The 21,182-nt window shown below is 43.9% G+C and overlaps 1 protein-coding gene across 1 annotated transcript in view; it reads right to left on the bottom strand.

Moving 5' to 3' along the window:
• LOC140679808 (phosphatidylethanolamine-binding protein 4) overlaps window positions 1-21,182 on the bottom strand; it is a 224,441-nt gene that overhangs the window by 129,206 nt on the left and 74,053 nt on the right. The gene's annotated exons all lie outside the window — the stretch shown is intronic.

The raw sequence follows: 21,182 nt of genomic DNA, 5'->3' as shown, positions 1-21,182 counted from the left end.
GTGCAGCAACAAGTCATTGTCCAGTGCAGCAACAAGTATTTTCCAGTGCAGCAACAAGTCGTTGTCCCGTGCAGCAACAAGTATTTGTCCAGTGCAGCAACAAGTCATTGTCCAGTGCAGCAACAAATCATTGTCCAGTGCAGCAACAAGTATTTTCCAGTGCAGCAACAAGTCGTTATCCAGTGCAGCAACAAGTCATTGTCTAGTGCAGCAACAAGTCGTTGTCCAGCTCAGCAACAAGTCATTGTCCAGTGCAGCAACAAGTCATTGTCCAATTCAGCAACAAGTTATTGTCCAGTGTAGCAACAAGTTATTGTCCAGTGTAGCAACAAGTGATTGTCCAATACAACAACAAGTCATTGTCCAGTGCAGCAACAAGTCATTGTCCAGTGCAGCAACAAGTTATTGTCCAGTGCAGCAACAAGTCATTGTCCAGTGCAGCAAGAGGTCATTGTCCAGTGCAGCAACAAGTCATTGTCCAGTGCAGCAACAAGTCATTGTCCAGTGCAGCAACAAGTTATTGTCCAGTGCAGCAACAAGTCATTGTCCAGTGCAGCAACAAGTCATTGTCCAGTGCAGCAACAAGTTATTGTCCAGTGCAGCAACAAGTCATTGTCCAGTGCACCAACAAGTCATTGTCCAGTGCAGCAACAAGTCATTGTCCAGTGCAGCAACAAGTTATTGTCCAGTGCAGCAACAAGTTATTGTCCAGTGCAGCATCAAGTCATTGTCCAGTGCAGCAAGAGGTCATTGTCCAGTGCAGCAACAAGTTATTGTCCAGTGCAGCAACAAGTCATTGTCCAGTGCAGTAACAAATTATTGTCCAGTGCAGCAACAAGTCATTGTCCAGTGCAGCAACAAGTCATTGTCCAGTGCAGCAACAAGTCATTGTCCAGTGCAGCAACAAATTATTGTCCAGTGCAGCAACAAGTCATTGTCCAGTGCAGCAACAAGTCATTGTCCAGTGCAGCAACAAATTATTGTCCAGTGCAGCAACAAGTCATTGTCCAGTGCAGCAACAAGTCATTGTCCAGTGCAGCAACAAGTCATTGTCCAGTGCAGCAACAAGTCATTGTCCAGTGCAGCAACAAAATATTGTCCAGTGCAGCAACAAGTCATTGTCCAGTGCAGCAACAAGTCGTTGTCCAGTGCAGCAACAAATTATTGTCCAGTGCAGCAACAAGTCATTGTCCAGTGCAGCAACAAGTCATTGTCCAGTGCAGCAACAAGTCATTGTCCAGTGCAGCAACAAGTCATTGTCCAGTGCAGCAACAAATTATTGTCCAGTGCAGCAACAAGTCATTGTCCAGTGCAGCAACAAGTCGTTGTCCAGTGCAGCAACAAATCATTGTCCAGTGCAGCAACAAGTAATTGTCCAGTGCAGTAACAAATTATTGTCCAGTGCAGCAACAAGTCATTGTCCAGTGCAGCAACAAGTCATTGTCCAGTGCAGCAACAAGTCATTGTCCAGTGCAGCAACAAGTCATTGTCCAGTGCAGCAACAAATTATTGTCCAGTGCAGCAACAAGTCATTGTCCAGTGCAGCAACAAGTCGTTGTCCAGTGCAGCAACAAATCATTGTCCAGTGCAGCAACAAGTAATTGTCCAGTGCAGTAACAAATTATTGTCCAGTGCAGCAACAAGTCATTGTCCAGTGCAGCAACAAGTCATTGTCCAGTGCAGCAACAAGTCATTGTCCAGTGCAGCAACAAGTCATTGTCCAGTGCAGCAACAAGTCATTGTCCAGTGCAGCAACAAGTCATTGTCCAGTGCAGCAACAAGACATTGTCCAGTGCAGCAACAAGTCATTGTCCAGTGCAGCAACAAGTCGTTGTCCAGTGCAGCAACAAGTTGTTGTCCAGTGCAGCAACAAGTCATTGTCCAGTGCAGCAACAAGTCATTGTCCAGTGCAGCAACAAGTCATTGTCCAGTGCAGCAACAAGTTGTTGTCCAGTGCAGCAACAAGTCATTGTCCAGTGCAGCAACAAGTCATTGTCCAGTGCAGCAACAAGTCATTGTCCAGTGCAGCAACAAATTATTGTCCAGTGCAGCAACAAGTCATTGTCCAGTGCAGCAACAAGTCATTGTCCAGTGCAGCAACAAGTCATTGTCCAGTGCAGCAACAAGTCATTGTCCAGTGCAGCAACAAATTATTGTCCAGTGCAGCAACAAGTCATTGTCCAGTGCAGCAACAAGTCGTTGTCCAGTGCAGCAACAAATTATTGTCCAGTGCAGCAACAAGTCATTGTCCAGTGCAGCAACAAGTCATTGTCCAGTGCAGCAACAAGTCATTGTCCAGTGCAGCAACAAGTCATTGTCCAGTGCAGCAACAAATTATTGTCCAGTGCAGCAACAAGTCATTGTCCAGTGCAGCAACAAGTCGTTGTCCAGTGCAGCAACAAATCATTGTCCAGTGCAGCAACAAGTAATTGTCCAGTGCAGTAACAAATTATTGTCCAGTGCAGCAACAAGTCATTGTCCAGTGCAGCAACAAGTCATTGTCCAGTGCAGCAACAAGTCATTGTCCAGTGCAGCAACAAGTCATTGTCCAGTGCAGCAACAAATTATTGTCCAGTGCAGCAACAAGTCATTGTCCAGTGCAGCAACAAGTCGTTGTCCAGTGCAGCAACAAATCATTGTCCAGTGCAGCAACAAGTAATTGTCCAGTGCAGTAACAAATTATTGTCCAGTGCAGCAACAAGTCATTGTCCAGTGCAGCAACAAGTCATTGTCCAGTGCAGCAACAAGTCATTGTCCAGTGCAGCAACAAGTCATTGTCCAGTGCAGCAACAAGTCATTGTCCAGTGCAGCAACAAGTCATTGTCCAGTGCAGCAACAAGACATTGTCCAGTGCAGCAACAAGTCATTGTCCAGTGCAGCAACAAGTCGTTGTCCAGTGCAGCAACAAGTTGTTGTCCAGTGCAGCAACAAGTCATTGTCCAGTGCAGCAACAAGTCATTGTCCAGTGCAGCAACAAGTTGTTGTCCAGTGCAGCAACAAGTCATTGTCCAGTGCAGCAACAAGTCATTGTCCAGTGCAGCAACAAGTCGTTGTCCAGTGCAGCAACAAGTTGTTGTCCAGTGCAGCAACAAGTCATTGTCCAGTGCAGCAACAAGTCGTTGTTCAGTGCAGCAACAAGTCATTTTCCAGTTTAGCAACAAGTCATTTTCCAGTGCAGCAACAAGTCATTGTCCAGTGCAGCAATAAGTCATTGTCCAGTGGAGCAACAAGACATCGTCCAGTGCAACAACAAATCATTGTCCAGTGCAGCAACAAGTCATTGTCCAGTGCAACAACAAGTCATTGTCCAGTGCAGCAACAAGTCATTGTCCAGCGTCAAACAACAAGTCATTGTCCAGTGCAGCAACAAGTCATTGTCCAGTGCAACAACAAGTCATTGTCCAGTGCAGCAACAAGTCATTGTCCAGCGTCAAACAACAAGTCATTGTCCAGTGCAGCCACAAGTCATTGTCCAGTGCAGCAACAAGTCTATGTCCAGTGCAGCAACAAGTCATTGTCCAGCATCAAACAACACTTCATTTTCCAGTGCAGCCACAAGTCATTGTCCAGTGCAGCAACAAGTCATTGTCCAGTGCAGCAACAAGTCATTGTCGAGCGTCAAACAACAAGTCATTATCCAGTGCAGCTACAAGTCATTGTCCAGCGTCAAACAACAAGTCATTGTCCAGTGCAGCCACAAGTCATTGTCCAGTGCAGCAACAAGTCTATGTCCAGTGCAGCAACAAGTCATTGTCCAGCGTCAAACAACAAGTCATTGTCCAGTGCAGCAACAAGTTATTGTCTAGTGTAGCAACAAGTCATTGTTCAGTGCAGCAACAAGTCATTGTCCAGTGCAGCAACAATTCATTGTCCAGTGCAGCAACAAGTCATTGTCTAGCGTCAAACAACAAGTCATTGTCCAGTGCAGCAACAAGTTATTGTCTAGTGTAGCAACAAGTCATTGTTCAGTGCAGCAACAAGTCATTGTCCAGTGCAGCAACAATTCATTGTCCAGTGCAGCAACAATTCATTGTCCAGTGGAGCAACAATTCATTGTCCAGTGCAGCAACAAGTCGTTGTTCAGTGCAGCAACAAGTCATTGTCCAGCGTCAAACAACAAGTCATTGTCCAGTGCAGCAACAAGTCATTGTCCAGTGCAGCAACAAGTCTATGTCCAGTGCAGCAACAAATCATTGTCCAGTGAAGCAACAAGTAATTGTCCAGTGCAGCAACAAGTCATTGTCCAGTGCAGCAACAAGTCATTGTCCAGTGCAGCAACAAGTCATTGTCCAGTGCAGCAACAAGTCATTGTCCAGTGAAGCAACAAGCAATTGTCCAGTGCAGCAATAAGTCATTGTCCAGTGAAGCAACAAATCATTGTCCAGTGCAGCAACAAGTCGTTGTCCAGTACAGCAACAAGTCATTGTCCAGTGCAGCAACAAGTCATTGTCCAGTGCAGCAACAAGTAATTGTCCAGTGCAGCAAAAAGTCATTGTCCAGTGCAGCAACAAGTAATTGTCCAGTGCAGCAACAAGTCATTGTCCAGTGCAGCAACAAGTAATTGTCCAGTGCAGCAACAAGTCATTGTCTAGTGCAGCAACAAGTCATTGTCCAGTGCAGCAACAAGTAATTGTCCAGTGCAGCAACAAGTAATTGTCCAGTGCAGCAACAAGTAATTGTCCAGTGCAGCAACAAATCATTGTCCAGTGAAGCAACAAATCATTGTCCAGTGCAGCAACAAGTCATTGTCCAGTACAGCAACAAGTCATTGTCCAGTACAGCAACAAGTCATTGTCCAGTACAGCAACAAGTCATTGTCCAGTGCAGCAACAAGTCATTGTCCAGCGTCAAACAACAAGTCATTGTCCAGTGCAGCAACAAGTTATTGTCCAGTGCAGCAACAAGTCATTGTCAAGTGCAGCAACAAATCATTGTCCAGTGCAGTAACAAGTAATTGTCCAGTGCAGCAACAAATCATTGTCCAGTGCAGCAACAAGTCATTGTCCAGTTCAGCAACAAGTCATTGTCCAGTTCAGCAACAAGTTATTGTCCAGTGCAGCAACAAGTTATTGTCCAGTGCAGCAACAAATCATTGTCCAGTGCAGCAACAAGTCATTGTTCAGCGTCAAACAACAAGTCATTGTCCAGTGCAGCAACAAGTCATTGTCCAGTGCAGCAATTAGTCATTGTCCAGTGCAGCAACAAGACATTGTCCAGTGCAGCAACAAGTCATTGTCCAGTGCAGCAACAAGTCATTGTCCAGTGCAACAACAAATCATTGTCCAGTGCAGCAACAAATCATTGTCCAGTGCAGCAACAAGTATTTTCCAGTGCAGCAATAAGTCGTTGTCCAGTCCAGCAACAAGTAATTGTCCAGTGCAGCAATAAGTCATTGTCCAGTGCAGCAACAAGTCATTGTCCAGTGCAGCAACAAATTGTTGTCCAGTGCAGCAACAAGTCATTGTCCAGTGCAGCAACAAGTCGTTGTCCAGTGCAGCAACAAGTTGTTGTCCAGTGCAGCAACAAGTCATTGTCCAATGCAGCAACAAGTCTTTGTTCAGTGCAGTAACAAGTCATTTTCCAGTTTAGCAACAAGTCATTTTCCAGTGCAGCAACAAGTCATTGTCCAGTGCAGCAATAAGTCATTGTCCAGTGGAGCAACAAGACATCGTCCAGTGCAGCAACAAGTCATTGTCCAGTGCAACAACAAATCATTGTCCAGTGCAGCAACAAGTCATTGTCCAGTGCAACAACAAGTCATTGTCCAGTGCAGCAACAAGTCATTGTCCAGCGTCAAACAACAAGTCATTGTCCAGTGCAGCAACAAGTCATTGTCCAGTGCAGCAACAAGTCATTGTCCAGCGTCAAACAACAAGTCATTGTCCAGTGCAGCAACAAGTCATTGTCCAGTGCAGCAACAAGTCATTGTCCAGCGTCAAACAACAAGTCATTGTCCAGTGCAGCCACAAGTCATTGTCCAGTGCAGCAACAAGTCTATGTCCAGTGCAGCAACAAGTCATTGTCCAGCATCAAACAACACTTCATTTTCCAGTGCAGCCACAAGTCATTGTCCAGTGCAGCAACAAGTCATTGTCGAGCGTCAAACAACAAGTCATTATCCAGTGCAGCTACAAGTCATTGTCCAGCGTCAAACAACAAGTCATTGTCCAGTGCAGCCACAAGTCATTGTCCAGTGCAGCAACAAGTCTATGTCCAGTGCAGCAACAAGTCATTGTCCAGCGTCAAACAACAAGTCATTGTCCAGTGCAGCAACAAGTCATTGTCCAGCGTCAAACAACAAGTCATTGTCCAGTGCAGCAACAAGTTATTGTCTAGTGTAGCAACAAGTCATTGTTCAGTGCAGCAACAAGTCATTGTCCAGTGCAGCAACAAGTCATTGTCCAGTGGAGCAACAATTCATTGTCCAGTGCAGCAACAAGTCGTTGTTCAGTGCAGCAACAAGTCATTGTCCAGCGTCAAACAACAAGTCATTGTCCAGTGCAGCAACAAGTCATTGTCCAGTGCAGCAACAAGTCTATGTCCAGTGCAGCAACAAGTCGTTGTCCAGTGCAGCAACAAGTCGTTGTCCAGTGCAGCAACAAGTCATTGTCCAGTGCAGCAACAAGTCATTGGCCAGTGCATCAACAAGTCATTGTCCAGCGTCAAACAACAAGTCATTGTCCAGTGCAGCCACAAGTCATTGTGCAGTGCAGCAACAAGTCTATGTCCAGTGCAGCAACAAGTCGTTGTCCAGTGCAGCAACAAGTCATTGTCCAGTGCAGCAACAAGTCATTGTCCAGTGCAGCAACAAGTCATTGTCCAGTGCAGAAACAAGTCATTGTCCAGTGCAGCAACAAGTCACTGTCCAGTGCAGCAACAAGTCATTGTCCAGTGCAGCAACAAGTCATTGTCCAGTGCAGCAACAAGTCATTGTCCAGTGCAGCAACAAGTCGTTGTTCAGTGCAGCAACAAGTCATTGTCCAGTGTAGCAACAATTCATTGTCCAGTGCAGCAACAAGTCATTGTCCAGTGCAGCAACAAGTTATTGTCCAGTGCAGCAACAAGTTATTGTCCAATGCAGCAACAAGTCATTGTCCAGTGCAGCAACAAGTCGTTGTTCAGTGCAGCAATTAATCATTGTCCAGTGCAGAAACAAGTTATTGTCCAGTGCAGCAACAAGTCATTGTCCAGTGCAGCAACAAGTCATTGTCCAGTGCAGCAACAAGTCATTGTTCAGCGTCAAACAACAAGTCATTGTCCAGTGCAGCAACAAGTCGTTGTCCAGTCCAGCAACAAGTCATTGTCCAGTGCAGCAATAAGTCATTGTCCAGTGCAGCAACAAGACATTGTCCAGTGCAGCAACAAGTCATTGTCCAGTGCAGCAACAAGTCATTGTCCAGTGCAACAACAAATCATTGTCCAGTGCAGCAACAAGTCATTGTCCAGTGCAGCAACAAATCATTGTCCAGTGCAGCAACAAGTATTTTCCAGTGCAGCAATAAGTCGTTGTCCAGTGCAGCAACAAGTAATTGTCCAGTGCAGCAATAAGTCATTGTCCAGTGCAGCAACAAGTCATTGTCCAGTGCAGCAACAAGTCATTGTCCAGTGCAGCAACAAATTGTTGTCCAGTGCAGCAACAAGTCATTGTCCAGTGCAGCAACAAATTGTTGTCCAGTGCAGCAACAAGTCATTGTCCAGTGCAGCAACAAGTCGTTGTCCAGTGCAGCAACAAGTTGTTGTCCAGTGCAGCAACAAGTCATTTTCCAGTTTAGCAACAAGTCATTTTCCAGTGCAGCAACAAGTCATTGTCCAGTGCAGCAATAAGTCATTGTCCAGTGGAGCAACAAGACATCGTCCAGTGCAACAACAAATCATTGTCCAGTGCAGCAACAAGTCATTGTCCAGTGCAACAACAAGTCATTGTCCAGTGCAGCAACAAGTCATTGTCCAGCGTCAAACAACAAGTCATTGTCCAGTGCAGCAACAAGTCATTGTCCAGTGCAACAACAAGTCATTGTCCAGTGCAGCAACAAGTCATTGTCCAGCGTCAAACAACAAGTCATTGTCCAGTACAGCAACAAGTCATTGTCCAGTGCAGCAACAAGTCATTGTCCAGTACAGCAACAAGTCATTGTCCAGTGCAGCAACAAGTCATTGTCCAGCGTCAAACAACAAGTCATTGTCCAGTGCAGCAACAAGTTATTGTCCAGTGCAGCAACAAGTCATTGTCAAGTGCAGCAACAAATCATTGTCCAGTGCAGTAACAAGTAATTGTCCAGTGCAGCAACAAATCATTGTCCAGTGCAGCAACAAGTCATTGTCCAGTTCAGCAACAAGTCATTGTCCAGTTCAGCAACAAGTTATTGTCCAGTGCAGCAACAAGTTATTGTCCAGTGCAGCAACAAATCATTGTCCAGTGCAGCAACAAGTCATTGTTCAGCGTCAAACAACAAGTCATTGTCCAGTGCAGCAATAAGTCATTGTCCAGTGCAGCAACAAGACATTGTCCAGTGCAGCAACAAGTCATTGTCCAGTGCAGCAACAAGTCATTGTCCAGTGCAACAACAAATCATTGTCCAGTGCAGCAACAAGTCATTGTCCAGTGCAGCAACAAGTATTTTCCAGTGCAGCAATAAGTCGTTGTCCAGTCCAGCAACAAGTAATTGTCCAGTGCAGCAATAAGTCATTGTCCAGTGCAGCAACAAGTCATTGTCCAGTGCAGCAACAAGTCATTGTCCAGTGCAGCAACAAATTGTTGTCCAGTGCAGCAACAAGTCATTGTCCAGTGCAGCAACAAGTCGTTGTCCAGTGCAGCAACAAGTTGTTGTCCAGTGCAGCAACAAGTCATTGTCCAATGCAGCAACAAGTCTTTGTTCAGTGCAGTAACAAGTCATTTTCCAGTTTAGCAACAAGTCATTTTCCAGTGCAGCAACAAGTCATTGTCCAGTGCAGCAATAAGTCATTGTCCAGTGGAGCAACAAGACATCGTCCAGTGCAGCAACAAGTCATTGTCCAGTGCAACAACAAATCATTGTCCAGTGCAGCAACAAGTCATTGTCCAGTGCAACAACAAGTCATTGTCCAGTGCAGCAACAAGTCATTGTCCAGCGTCAAACAAGTCATTGTCCAGTGCAGCAACAAGTCATTGTCCAGTGCAGCAACAAGTCATTGTCCAGCGTCAAACAACAAGTCATTGTCCAGTGCAGCAACAAGTCATTGTCCAGTGCAGCAACAAGTCATTGTCCAGCGTCAAACAACAAGTCATTGTCCAGTGCAGCCACAAGTCATTGTCCAGTGCAGCAACAAGTCTATGTCCAGTGCAGCAACAAGTCATTGTCCAGCATCAAACAACACTTCATTTTCCAGTGCAGCCACAAGTCATTGTCCAGTGCAGCAACAAGTCATTGTCGAGCGTCAATCAACAAGTCATTATCCAGTGCAGCTACAAGTCATTGTCCAGCGTCAAACAACAAGTCATTGTCCAGTGCAGCCACAAGTCATTGTCCAGTGCAGCAACAAGTCTATGTCCAGTGCAGCAACAAGTCATTGTCCAGCGTCAAACAACAAGTCATTGTCCAGTGCAGCAACAAGTCATTGTCCAGCGTCAAACAACAAGTCATTGTCCAGTGCAGCAACAAGTTATTGTCTAGTGTAGCAACAAGTCATTGTTCAGTGCAGCAACAAGTCATTGTCCAGTGCAGCAACAAGTCATTGTCCAGTGGAGCAACAATTCATTGTCCAGTGCAGCAACAAGTCGTTGTTCAGTGCAGCAACAAGTCATTGTCCAGCGTCAAACAACAAGTCATTGTCCAGTGCAGCAACAAGTCATTGTCCAGTGCAGCAACAAGTCTATGTCCAGTGCAGCAACAAGTCGTTGTCCAGTGCAGCAACAAGTCGTTGTCCAGTGCAGCAACAAGTCATTGTCCAGTGCAGCAACAAGTCATTGGCCAGTGCATCAACAAGTCATTGTCCAGCGTCAAACAACAAGTCATTGTCCAGTGCAGCCACAAGTCATTGTGCAGTGCAGCAACAAGTCTATGTCCAGTGCAGCAACAAGTCGTTGTCCAGTGCAGCAACAAGTCATTGTCCAGTGCAGCAACAAGTCATTGTCCAGTGCAGCAACAAGTCATTGTCCAGTGCAGAAACAAGTCATTGTCCAGTGCAGCAACAAGTCACTGTCCAGTGCAGCAACAAGTCATTGTCCAGTGCAGCAACAAGTCATTGTCCAGTGCAGCAACAAGTCATTGTCCAGTGCAGCAACAAGTCGTTGTTCAGTGCAGCAACAAGTCATTGTCCAGTGTAGCAACAATTCATTGTCCAGTGCAGCAACAAGTCATTGTCCAGTGCAGCAACAAGTTATTGTCCAGTGCAGCAACAAGTTATTGTCCAATGCAGCAACAAGTCATTGTCCAGTGCAGCAACAAGTCGTTGTTCAGTGCAGCAATTAATCATTGTCCAGTGCAGAAACAAGTTATTGTCCAGTGCAGCAACAAGTCATTGTCCAGTGCAGCAACAAGTCATTGTCCAGTGCAGCAACAAGTCATTGTTCAGCGTCAAACAACAAGTCATTGTCCAGTGCAGCAACAAGTCGTTGTCCAGTGCAGCAACAAGTCATTGTCCAGTGCAGCAATAAGTCATTGTCCAGTGCATTAACAAGACATTGTCCAGTGCAGCAACAAGTCATTGTCCAGTGCAGCAACAAGTTATTGTCCAGTGCAACAACAAATCATTGTCCAGTGCAGCAACAAGTCATTGTCCAGTGCAGCAACAAATCATTGTCCAGTGCAGCAACAAGTATTTTCCAGTGCAGCAATAAGTCGTTGTCCAGTGCAGCAACAAGTAATTGTCCAGTGCAGCAATAAGTCATTGTCCAGTGCAGCAACAAGTCATTGTCCAGTGCAGCAACAAGTCATTGTCCAGTGCAGCAACAAATTGTTGTCCAGTGCAGCAACAAGTCATTGTCCAGTGCAGCAACAAATTGTTGTCCAGTGCAGCAACAAGTCATTGTCCAGTGCAGCAACAAGTCGTTGTCCAGTGCAGCAACAAGTTGTTGTCCAGTGCAGCAACAAGTCATTTTCCAGTTTAGCAACAAGTCATTTTCCAGTGCAGCAACAAGTCATTGTCCAGTGCAGCAATAAGTCATTGTCCAGTGGAGCAACAAGACATCGTCCAGTGCAACAACAAATCATTGTCCAGTGCAGCAACAAGTCATTGTCCAGTGCAACAACAAGTCATTGTCCAGTGCAGCAACAAGTCATTGTCCAGCGTCAAACAACAAGTCATTGTCCAGTGCAGCAACAAGTCATTGTCCAGTGCAACAACAAGTCATTGTCCAGTGCAGCAACAAGTCATTGTCCAGCGTCAAACAACAAGTCATTGTCCAGTGCAGCCACAAGTCATTGTCCAGTGCAGCAACAAGTCTATGTCCAGTGCAGCAACAAGTCATTGTCCAGCATCAAACAACACTTCATTTTCCAGTGCAGCCACAAGTCATTGTCCAGTGCAGCAACAAGTCATTGTCCAGTGCAGCAACAAGTCATTGTCGAGCGTCAAACAACAAGTCATTGTCCAGTGCAGCAACAAGTCATTGTCCAGCGTCAAACAACAAGTCATTGTCCAGTGCAGCCACAAGTCATTGTCCAGTGCAGCAACAAGTCTATGTCCAGTGCAGCAACAAGTCATTGTCCAGCGTCAAACAACAAGTCATTGTCCAGTGCAGCAACAAGTCATTGTCCAGCGTCAAACAGCAAGTCATTGTCCAGTGCAGCAACAAGTTATTGTCTAGTGTAGCAACAAGTCATTGTTCAGTGCAGCAACAAGTCATTGTCCAGTGCAGCAACAATTCATTGTCCAGTGGAGCAACAATTCATTGTCCAGTGCAGCAACAAGTCGTTGTTCAGTGCAGCAACAAGTCATTGTCCAGTGCAGCAACAAGTTGTTGTCCAGTGCAGCAACAAGTCATTTTCCAGTTTAGCAACAAGTCATTTTCCAGTGCAGCAACAAGTCATTGTCCAGTGCAGCAATAAGTCATTGTCCAGTGGAGCAACAAGACATCGTCCAGTGCAACAACAAATCATTGTCCAGTGCAGCAACAAGTCATTGTCCAGTGCAACAACAAGTCATTGTCCAGTGCAGCAACAAGTCATTGTCCAGCGTCAAACAACAAGTCATTGTCCAGTGCAGCAACAAGTCATTGTCCAGTGCAACAACAAGTCATTGTCCAGTGCAGCAACAAGTCATTGTCCAGCGTCAAACAACAAGTCATTGTCCAGTGCAGCCACAAGTCATTGTCCAGTGCAGCAACAAGTCTATGTCCAGTGCAGCAACAAGTCATTGTCCAGCATCAAACAACACTTCATTTTCCAGTGCAGCCACAAGTCATTGTCCAGTGCAGCAACAAGTCATTGTCCAGTGCAGCAACAAGTCATTGTCGAGCGTCAAACAACAAGTCATTATCCAGTGCAGCTACAAGTCATTGTCCAGCGTCAAACAACAAGTCATTGTCCAGTGCAGCCACAAGTCATTGTCCAGTGCAGCAACAAGTCTATGTCCAGTGCAGCAACAAGTCATTGTCCAGCGTCAAACAACAAGTCATTGTCCAGTGCAGCAACAAGTCATTGTCCAGCGTCAAACAACAAGTCATTGTCCAGTGCAGCAACAAGTTATTGTCTAGTGTAGCAACAAGTCATTGTCCAGTGCAGCAACAATTCATTGTCCAGTGGAGCAACAATTCATTGTCCAGTGCAGCAACAAGTCGTTGTTCAGTGCAGCAACAAGTCATTGTCCAGCGTCAAACAACAAGTCATTGTCCAGTGCAGCAACAAGTCATTGTCCAGTGCAGCAACAAGTCTATGTCCAGTGCAGCAACAAGTCGTTGTCCAGTGCAGCAACAAGTTGTTGTCCAGTGCAGCAACAAGTCATTGTCCAGTGCAGCAACAAGTCATTGTCCAGTGCATCAACAAGTCATTGTCCAGCGTCAAACAACAAGTCATTGTCCAGTGCAGCCACAAGTCATTGTGCAGTGCAGCAACAAGTCTATGTCCAGTGCAGCAACAAGTCGTTGTCCAGTGCAGCAACAAGTTATTGTCCAGTGCAGCAACAAGTCATTGTCCAGTGCAGCAACAAGTCATTGTCCAGTGCAGAAACAAGTCATTGTCCAGTGCAGCAACAAGTCACTGTCCAGTGCAGCAACAAGTCATTGTCCAGTGCAGCAACAATTCATTGTCCAGTGCAGCAACAAGTCATTGTCCAGTGCAGCAACAAGTCGTTGTTCAGTGCAGCAACAAGTCATTGTCCAGCGTTAAACAACAAGTCATTGTCCAGTGTAGCAACAATTCATTGTCCAGTGCAGCAACAAGTCATTGTCCAGTGCAAGAACAAGTTATTGACCAGTGCAGCAACAAGTCATTGTCCAGTGCAGCAACAAGTTATTGTCCAGTGCAGCAACAAGTTATTGTCCAATGCAGCAACAAGTCATTGTCCAGTGCAGCAACAAGTCGTTGTTCAGTGCAGCAATTAATCATTGTCCAGTGCAGAAACAAGTTATTGTCCAGTGCAGCAACAAGTCATTGTCCAGTGCAGCAACAAGTCATTGTCCAGTGCAGCAACAAATTATTGTCCAGTGCAGCAACAAGTCATTGTCCAGTGCAGCAACAAATTATTGTCCAGTGCAAGAACAAGTTATTGACCAGTGCAGCAACAAGTCATTGTCCAGTGCAGCAACAAGTCATTGTCCAGTGCAGCAACAAGTCATTGTCCAGTGCAGCAACAAGTCATTGTCCAGTGCAGCAACAAGTCATTGTCCAGTGCAGCAACAAGTCATTGTCCAGTGCAGCAACAAGTCATTGTCCAGTGCAGCAACAAGTCATTGTCCAGTGCAGTAACAAATTATTGTCCAGTGCAAGAACAAGTTATTGACCAGTGCAGCAACAAGTCATTGTCCAGTGCAGCAACAAGTCATTGTCCAGTGCAGCAACAAGTCATTGTCCAGTGCAGCAACAAATTATTGTCCAGTGCAAGAACAAGTTATTGACCAGTGCAGCAACAAGTCATTGTCCAGTGCAGCAGCAAGTCATTGTCCAGTGCAGCAACAAATCATTGTCCAGTGCAGCAACAAGTATTTTCCAGTACAGCAACAAGTCGTTGTCCCGTGCAGCAACAAGTATTTGTCCAGTGCATCAACAAGTCAATGTCCAGTGCAGCAACAAGTCATTGTCCAGTGCAGCAACAAGTCATTGTCCAGTGCAGCAACAAATTATTGTCCAGTGCAGCAACAAGTCATTGTCCAGTGCAGCAACAAATTATTGTCCAGTGCAAGAACAAGTTATTGACCAGTGCAGCAACAAGTCATTGTCCAGTGCAGCAACAAGTCATTGTCCAGTGCAGCAACAAGTCATTGACCAGTGTCAAACAACAAGTCATTGTCCAGTGCAACAACAAGTCATTGTCCAGTGCAGCAACAAGTCATTGTCCAGTGCAGTAACAAATTATTGTCTAGTGCAAGAACAAGTTATTGACCAGTGCAGCAACAAGTCATTGTCCAGTGCAGCAACAAGTCATTGTCCAGTGCAGTAACAAGTCATTGTCCAGTGCAGCAACAAGTCGTTGTTCAGTGCAGCAACAAGTCATTGTCCAGTGCAGCAACAAGTCATTGTCCAGTGCAGCAACAAGTCGTTGTTCAGTGCAGCAACAAGTCATTGTCCAGCGTTAAACAACAAGTCATTGTCCAGTGTAGCAACAATTCATTGTCCAGTGCAGCAACAAGTCATTTTCCAGTGCAGCAACAAGTTATTGTCCAGTGCAGTAACAAGTCGTTGTTCAGTGCAGCAATTAATCATTGTCCAGTGCAGAAACAAGTTATTGTCCAGTGCAGCAACAAGTCATTGTCCAGTGCAGCAACAAGTCATTGTCCAGTGCAGCAACAAATCATTGTCCAGTGCAGCAACAAATTATTGTCCAGTGCAAGAACAAGTTATTGACCAGTGCAGCAACAAGTCATTGTCCAGTGCAGCAACAAGTCATTGTCCAGTGCAGCAACAAGTCATTGTCCAGTGTCAAACAACAAGTCATTGTCCAGTGCAGCAACAAGTTATTGTCCAGTGCAGCAACAAGTCATTGTCCAATGCAGCAACACGTCATTGTCCAGTGCAGCAACAAGTCGTTGTTCAGTGCAGCAACAAATTATTGTCCAGTGCAAGAACAAGTTATTGACCAGTGCAGCAACAAGTCATTGTCCAGTGCAGCAACAAGTCATTGTCCAGTGCAGCAACAAGTCATTGTCCAGTGTCAAACAACAAGTCATTGTCCAGTGCAGCAACAAGTTATTGTCCAGTGCAGCAACAAGTCATTGTCCAATGCAGCAACACGTCATTGTCCAGTGCAGCAACAAGTCGTTGTTCAGTGCAGCAACAAATTATTGTCCAGTGCAAGAACAAGTTATTGACCAGTGCAGCAACAAGTCATTGTCCAGTGCAGCAACAAGTCATTGTCCAGTGCAGCAACAAGTCATTGTCCAGTGTCAAACAACAAGTCATTGTCCAGTGCAGCAACAAGTTATTGTCCAGTGCAGCAACAAGTCATTGTCCAGTGCAGCAACAAGTCATTGTCCAGTGCAGCAACAAGTCATTGTCCAGCGTCAAACAACAAGTCATTGCATCAACAGTGTAGTGACAAACCGCACCCATGTAGTAAACATCACATTAGACAACTGAAAAGGTAAATCCAGCGTCCTCCTTTTGCTACCATTGCCTCTGTAATGAGGCTACTTGTTCAGTCCAGCCTGAGCTCAACTCACAGCAGGCTGAATGAAGAATATCTTTACTCTTCCTCACTCCAGCTATGGATGAAGAACACCAATTAATCACGGCAGCATCTGTACCAAAGCCTACATGACCTTGGACTAATGCATCAATGTTTATTGACTCACATATCACATTGCAGGAAAATAATAATATATATTTATGTTTTTGAATAATATAAATGTTGTATCATTACAATAATATATATTAAGATGTATATCAACTGAAACCAAAAATAAAGGTACTGTCAACATGGACACACTTAAAGGGAAACTGCACTATTTTTGGACTGTCGCCTATCATTCACAATACTTAAAACAAACACACATTTTCTTTTTTTGTTTTATACATTCTATCTTGTAAATAAACACCAGCAAGAGTCAGCTAAGAACGGAGGTAACGGGATTCACTCTGTTCTGCTTATAAAGTGCTCTGAAACACATTCAACAACCCCCATCATAGTTTTACACACATGCTGTATATGTCATGTAGTAACATTCATAATAACATGCAATGTTTACATATTTTATGTACACACTGTAAGTATATATGTCATGTAGTAACATTCATAATAACATGTCATGTTTACATATTTTATATACACACTGTAAGTATATATGTCATGTAGTAACATTCATAATAACATGTAATATTTACATATTTTATATACACACTGTAAGTATATATGTAATACAGTAACATTCATAATAACATGTAATATATACGTGATGTAAGTATTTATGTCATGTAGTAACATTCATAATAACATGTAATATATACATGATGTAAGTATATACGTAATGTAGTAACATTCATAATAACATGTCATGTTTACATATTTTATATACACACTGTAAGTATATATGTCATGTAGTAACATTCATAATAACATGTAATATATACATGATGTAAGTATATATGTAATGTAGTAACATTCATAATAACATGTAATATATACATGATGTAAGTATATACGTAATGTAGTAACATTCATAATAACATGTCATGTTTACATATTTTATATACACACTGTAAGTATATATGTCATGTAGTAACATTCATAATAACATGTAATATATACATGATGTAAGTATATATGTAATGTAGTAACATTCATAATAACATGTAATATATACATGATGTAAGTATATACGTAATGTAGTAACATTCATAATAACATATCATTTTTACATATTTTATACACACTGTAAGTATATATGTCATGTAGTAACATTCATAATAACATGTAATATATACATGATGTAAGTATATATGTAATGTAGTAACATTCATAATAACATGTAATATATACATGATGTAAGTATTTATGTCATGTAGTAACATTCATAATAACATGTAATATATACATGATGAGGGCTTCACGGTGGGAGAGGGGTTAGTGCATCTGCCTCACAATACGAAGGTCCTGAGTAGTCTTGGGTTCAATCCCGGGCTCGGGATCTTTCTGTGTGGAGTTTGCATGTCCTCCCCGTGACTGCGTGGGTTCCCTCCGGGTACTCCGGCTTCCTCCCACTTCCAAAGACATGCACCTGGGGATAAGTTGATTGGCAACACTAAATTGGCCCTAGTGTGTGGATGTGAGTGTGAATGTTGTCTGTCTATCTGTGTTGGCCCTGCGATGAGATGGCGACTTGTCCAGGGTGTACCCCGCCTTCCGCCCGATTGTAGCTGAGATAGGCTCCAGCGCCCCCCGCAACCCCAAAGGGAATAAGCGGTAGAAAATGGATGGGATGGATATACATGATGTAAGTATATACGTAATGTAGTAACATTCATAATAACATGTCATATTCACGTATTTTGATCATCTTAAGCATATGGCGACATATTAATTTCACAGACGCATCACAACATTCGCTCTTACCTTGAACATTAACAGAAACCACTTATTATAGAAGACTTGATGAGAGACAACAAAGACTACTTTGGGACAAATGATGGTTCAAAGACTTCTATTTTTGATCCTGAATATAAGGAAGATAAGCTAAAGGTTTAAGAAGCTGAGTACTAATCAGATGCATCAAGTAGCAGTATTGCTAATTGCTAAACAAGATATACAAACATGGACAGCACGGTGGAAGAGGGGTTGTGCATCTGCCTCACAATACGAAGGTCCTGAGTAGTCTTGGGTTCAATCCCGGGCTCGGGATCTTTCTGTGTGGAGTTTGCATGTCCTCCCCGTGACTGCGTGGGTTCCCTCCGGGCACTCCGGCTTCCTCCCACCTCCAAAGACATGCACCTGGGGATAGGTTGATTGGCAACACTAAATTGGCCCTAGTGTGTGGATGTGAGTGTGAATGTTGTCTGTCTATCTGTGTTGGCCCTGTGATGAGGTGGCGACTTGTCCAGGGTGTACCCCGCCTTCCGCCCGATTGTAGCTGAGATAAGCTCCAGCGCCCCCCGCGACCCCAAAGGGAATAAGCGGTAGAAAATGGATGGATGGATGGATATACAAACATAATAAAACAATATCTTACTGTCCAATGTCTGCTCTCACTGTGATGCCAACTGATGGGATGTTTATATCTTCCCGTTTAGTTGAAGAATTAATCATAATATTCACGCTGGTAAAAAAAACAAAAAACTAACAACAAATAGAAACAAGTGTCTATCTCGCCATCTCCAGGTCTGAGTTGACTGTCAACTTCTCGGTTTATGGCCACAACCTTCTAGTGTGAGACATGATTTATCATCTACAATTAACTTTCACCATCTCAGAGGCCATGCAGAAGCTCACTGGCAAAATATGTCAACAGCTGCAATTGCTAATTAGCTCCCTGTGATCACTACAAGTAGTTCCTCGACATTAGCACTTAATATCGCTAATGCTTAATATTCAGGTTATGGAGTGTAAATGGAGTTTTGTTGGATGTTTTTTAGAGGGCTTTATGAGTCACGGGGTGGTGAGATGTGTCACCCCAAGGATGCAGACAATGGCAGGTGGAATGCAAGTTAAAAAAAACAACAATTTATTACTTGCAAGGAAGCGTGGAACCAAAACAGCACACGAAGCATCCATCTCAAAAAGAAGAGCAAGAGAGAATGATCCAACAGGGACCAGGTGGAACTAAATAGAACTAATGAAACAAGGAACAGGTGTGCTGACAGGACATGGAACCGGAAGTAAAGGTGTTGCAAAACACAGGGACCAAACAGGAAACAGTGACCAAACAAGAGCACCAGGACAGGAAGTGATTCTAAACACAGGAAAACCCAAACATAACCAAACTGTCAGCGGCACTTCTGACATTATAGATGACTCCCATTAGCTGCATTGTTGGCCACCTCGTACTTGCGTAGTAGGAGTTAGAATGCAGAAATAAACATACAACACGCAAGGATTGAGAATGATAGGCAACATCCTACACAAAGTGCAGTTCCCCTTTAAGAGTCTACTGGACTTGCATAAAGTGACTCTTGATATTGCACAGGTGAAGCAGTTTAAGCATGTTTGCACCAAAAAGCGACGTGATTGTATTGCATTCCACTCTATAAGGTAAGACTCCACACCATAGAGTCTACTACTGATGCTATGTTGCCTAGCAACAGCTATCCATTCTGTGAACAATAGTGTCAATAGTCAACTATTGGTCAGTCTAAACAAGTATCTTACTTACACATACAAAGAGTATTAAAAAGTAGCCAGTAACAAATGTGTCCACATCATTCAATTTCTCTGATGAATGAGCTTCCTTTAATTATTGTGGCCACCAGGTGTCGCCAAAAAAACAACAACCACTCCAATAAGTACATTCCAGATGGGAATAAAGGGTTTAGTGTTTTTTTTTAAAACCTATCAATGTCACTTGATCAAGCCTTTCCTACTACAAAACAATACGTGTGATTCCCGATGATATCGGATCAATATCGGTATTGGCCAAAACTCAGGGCTGCAATATCAGTATTGTATGGAAAGTAAAAAAGTTATCCCTATTTCATGCACCATATAATATTCAACACATGGCGAGAAGTTGTCACACCTGCTGATTAAACCGTGGATTGTTGAAATCTTTAGGGAGTGAAGGATCCAAGGCATCTGGTCCTTGTAACACCGGAAGAGGAGCCTGGTTCACGTAAGTCCAGCATGTTCACTGTAAACCGTGTCCTCCGCCAAGGCTGTAGTGTTCTTAACTTTCATGGACACAATCTCTAGGCTTGGCCAAGAGCCTTGAGGGTGTCCACTTTGGAGGCTTCAGGATCTAACCTCTTCTCTTGGCCGAGGACTTGGTCCTGATGGCCTCATCAAGCCGTGACCACCAGCTGAGTGTGACAATGTGTTTGATACTTCCCAACCAGGTTTAGGCACCACCACAGCACTGAAACAGCTCTGATCCAGGGGACAACACCTGAACACAGACGCAGGGAAAGTCTCTGTCTTGGTTCTGCTGGACCAGAGTGCCACCTTTGACACAGTTGACCATCTTATCTTATTCCAGAGGTTAGAACACTGGCTGGTTCAAGTCCTACCTCCATCACAGGACACACTTTGTTGAAACTGCCAACTGTGTCTCTGAGCAAATGGCTTTGACCTCTGGGGTTGCCCTGGGTTCCATTCTGAGCCCCCTATTGTTCAAGTATTGGCCACTACGCAGCATCAACCTGTCCTAGCACAACTATGCAGTTGACACTCAGATCGAGGTGTCACTGATGGCATTAACAGAAGTGTAGATAGAACATGTTAAAACAGAAAATTAGCAGATATTAACAGTAAATGAACAAGTAGATGAATAATCAATTTTTACAGTTTGTCCCTCATAATGTAGACAAAATAATAGGTAGATAAATGACACAATATGTTACTGCATATGTCAGCAGACTAATTATGAGTCTTTGTTTGTTTACTTACTACTAAAAGACAAGTTGTCTAGTATGTTTTATTTAAGGACTAAATTACAATAATAAACATATGTTTCATGTACTCTAAGATATTTTGTTACAATAAAGACAATAATGGCTTTTTTTGCGGTATCGAAATACATGTTGGTACCGGTACCAAAATATTGGTATGGGGACCACCCTAGATGCCAATATCCTCTTCCAAATTCAGTGTATTACTTCCCACACAAAATCTCTTCTATTACATCTCTACATAAAAGTCTATCTCTCCTCACCTGCAAGGTGTCAGGAGCCGCACTGAAATGAAACCCAGTGACAGTTGAAGAAACAAAAGCCGTGTCACAGAGGTCAATTAAACACCTCCCACTACGGCTTGGCATGGCTCAAAAGGCTGATTAACCCTTCTGACCAAGTACCCGTCCCAATCAGGAAAGCATGGCGTCAAACACAGGTCCACACCCACACAAGTCACATGGAAGAGAGAATATATTGTCCTGGGAAGACATTTGTTTAGACACAGATGGTTAA

The sequence above is a fragment of the Nerophis lumbriciformis genome, linkage group LG24 (assembly GCF_033978685.3).
Source record: "Nerophis lumbriciformis linkage group LG24, RoL_Nlum_v2.1, whole genome shotgun sequence".
Lineage (NCBI taxonomy): Eukaryota > Metazoa > Chordata > Actinopteri > Syngnathiformes > Syngnathidae > Nerophis > Nerophis lumbriciformis.
Note: the sequence above shows the minus strand (reverse complement) of the source record. Positions and strands in the feature narration are given on the sequence as shown.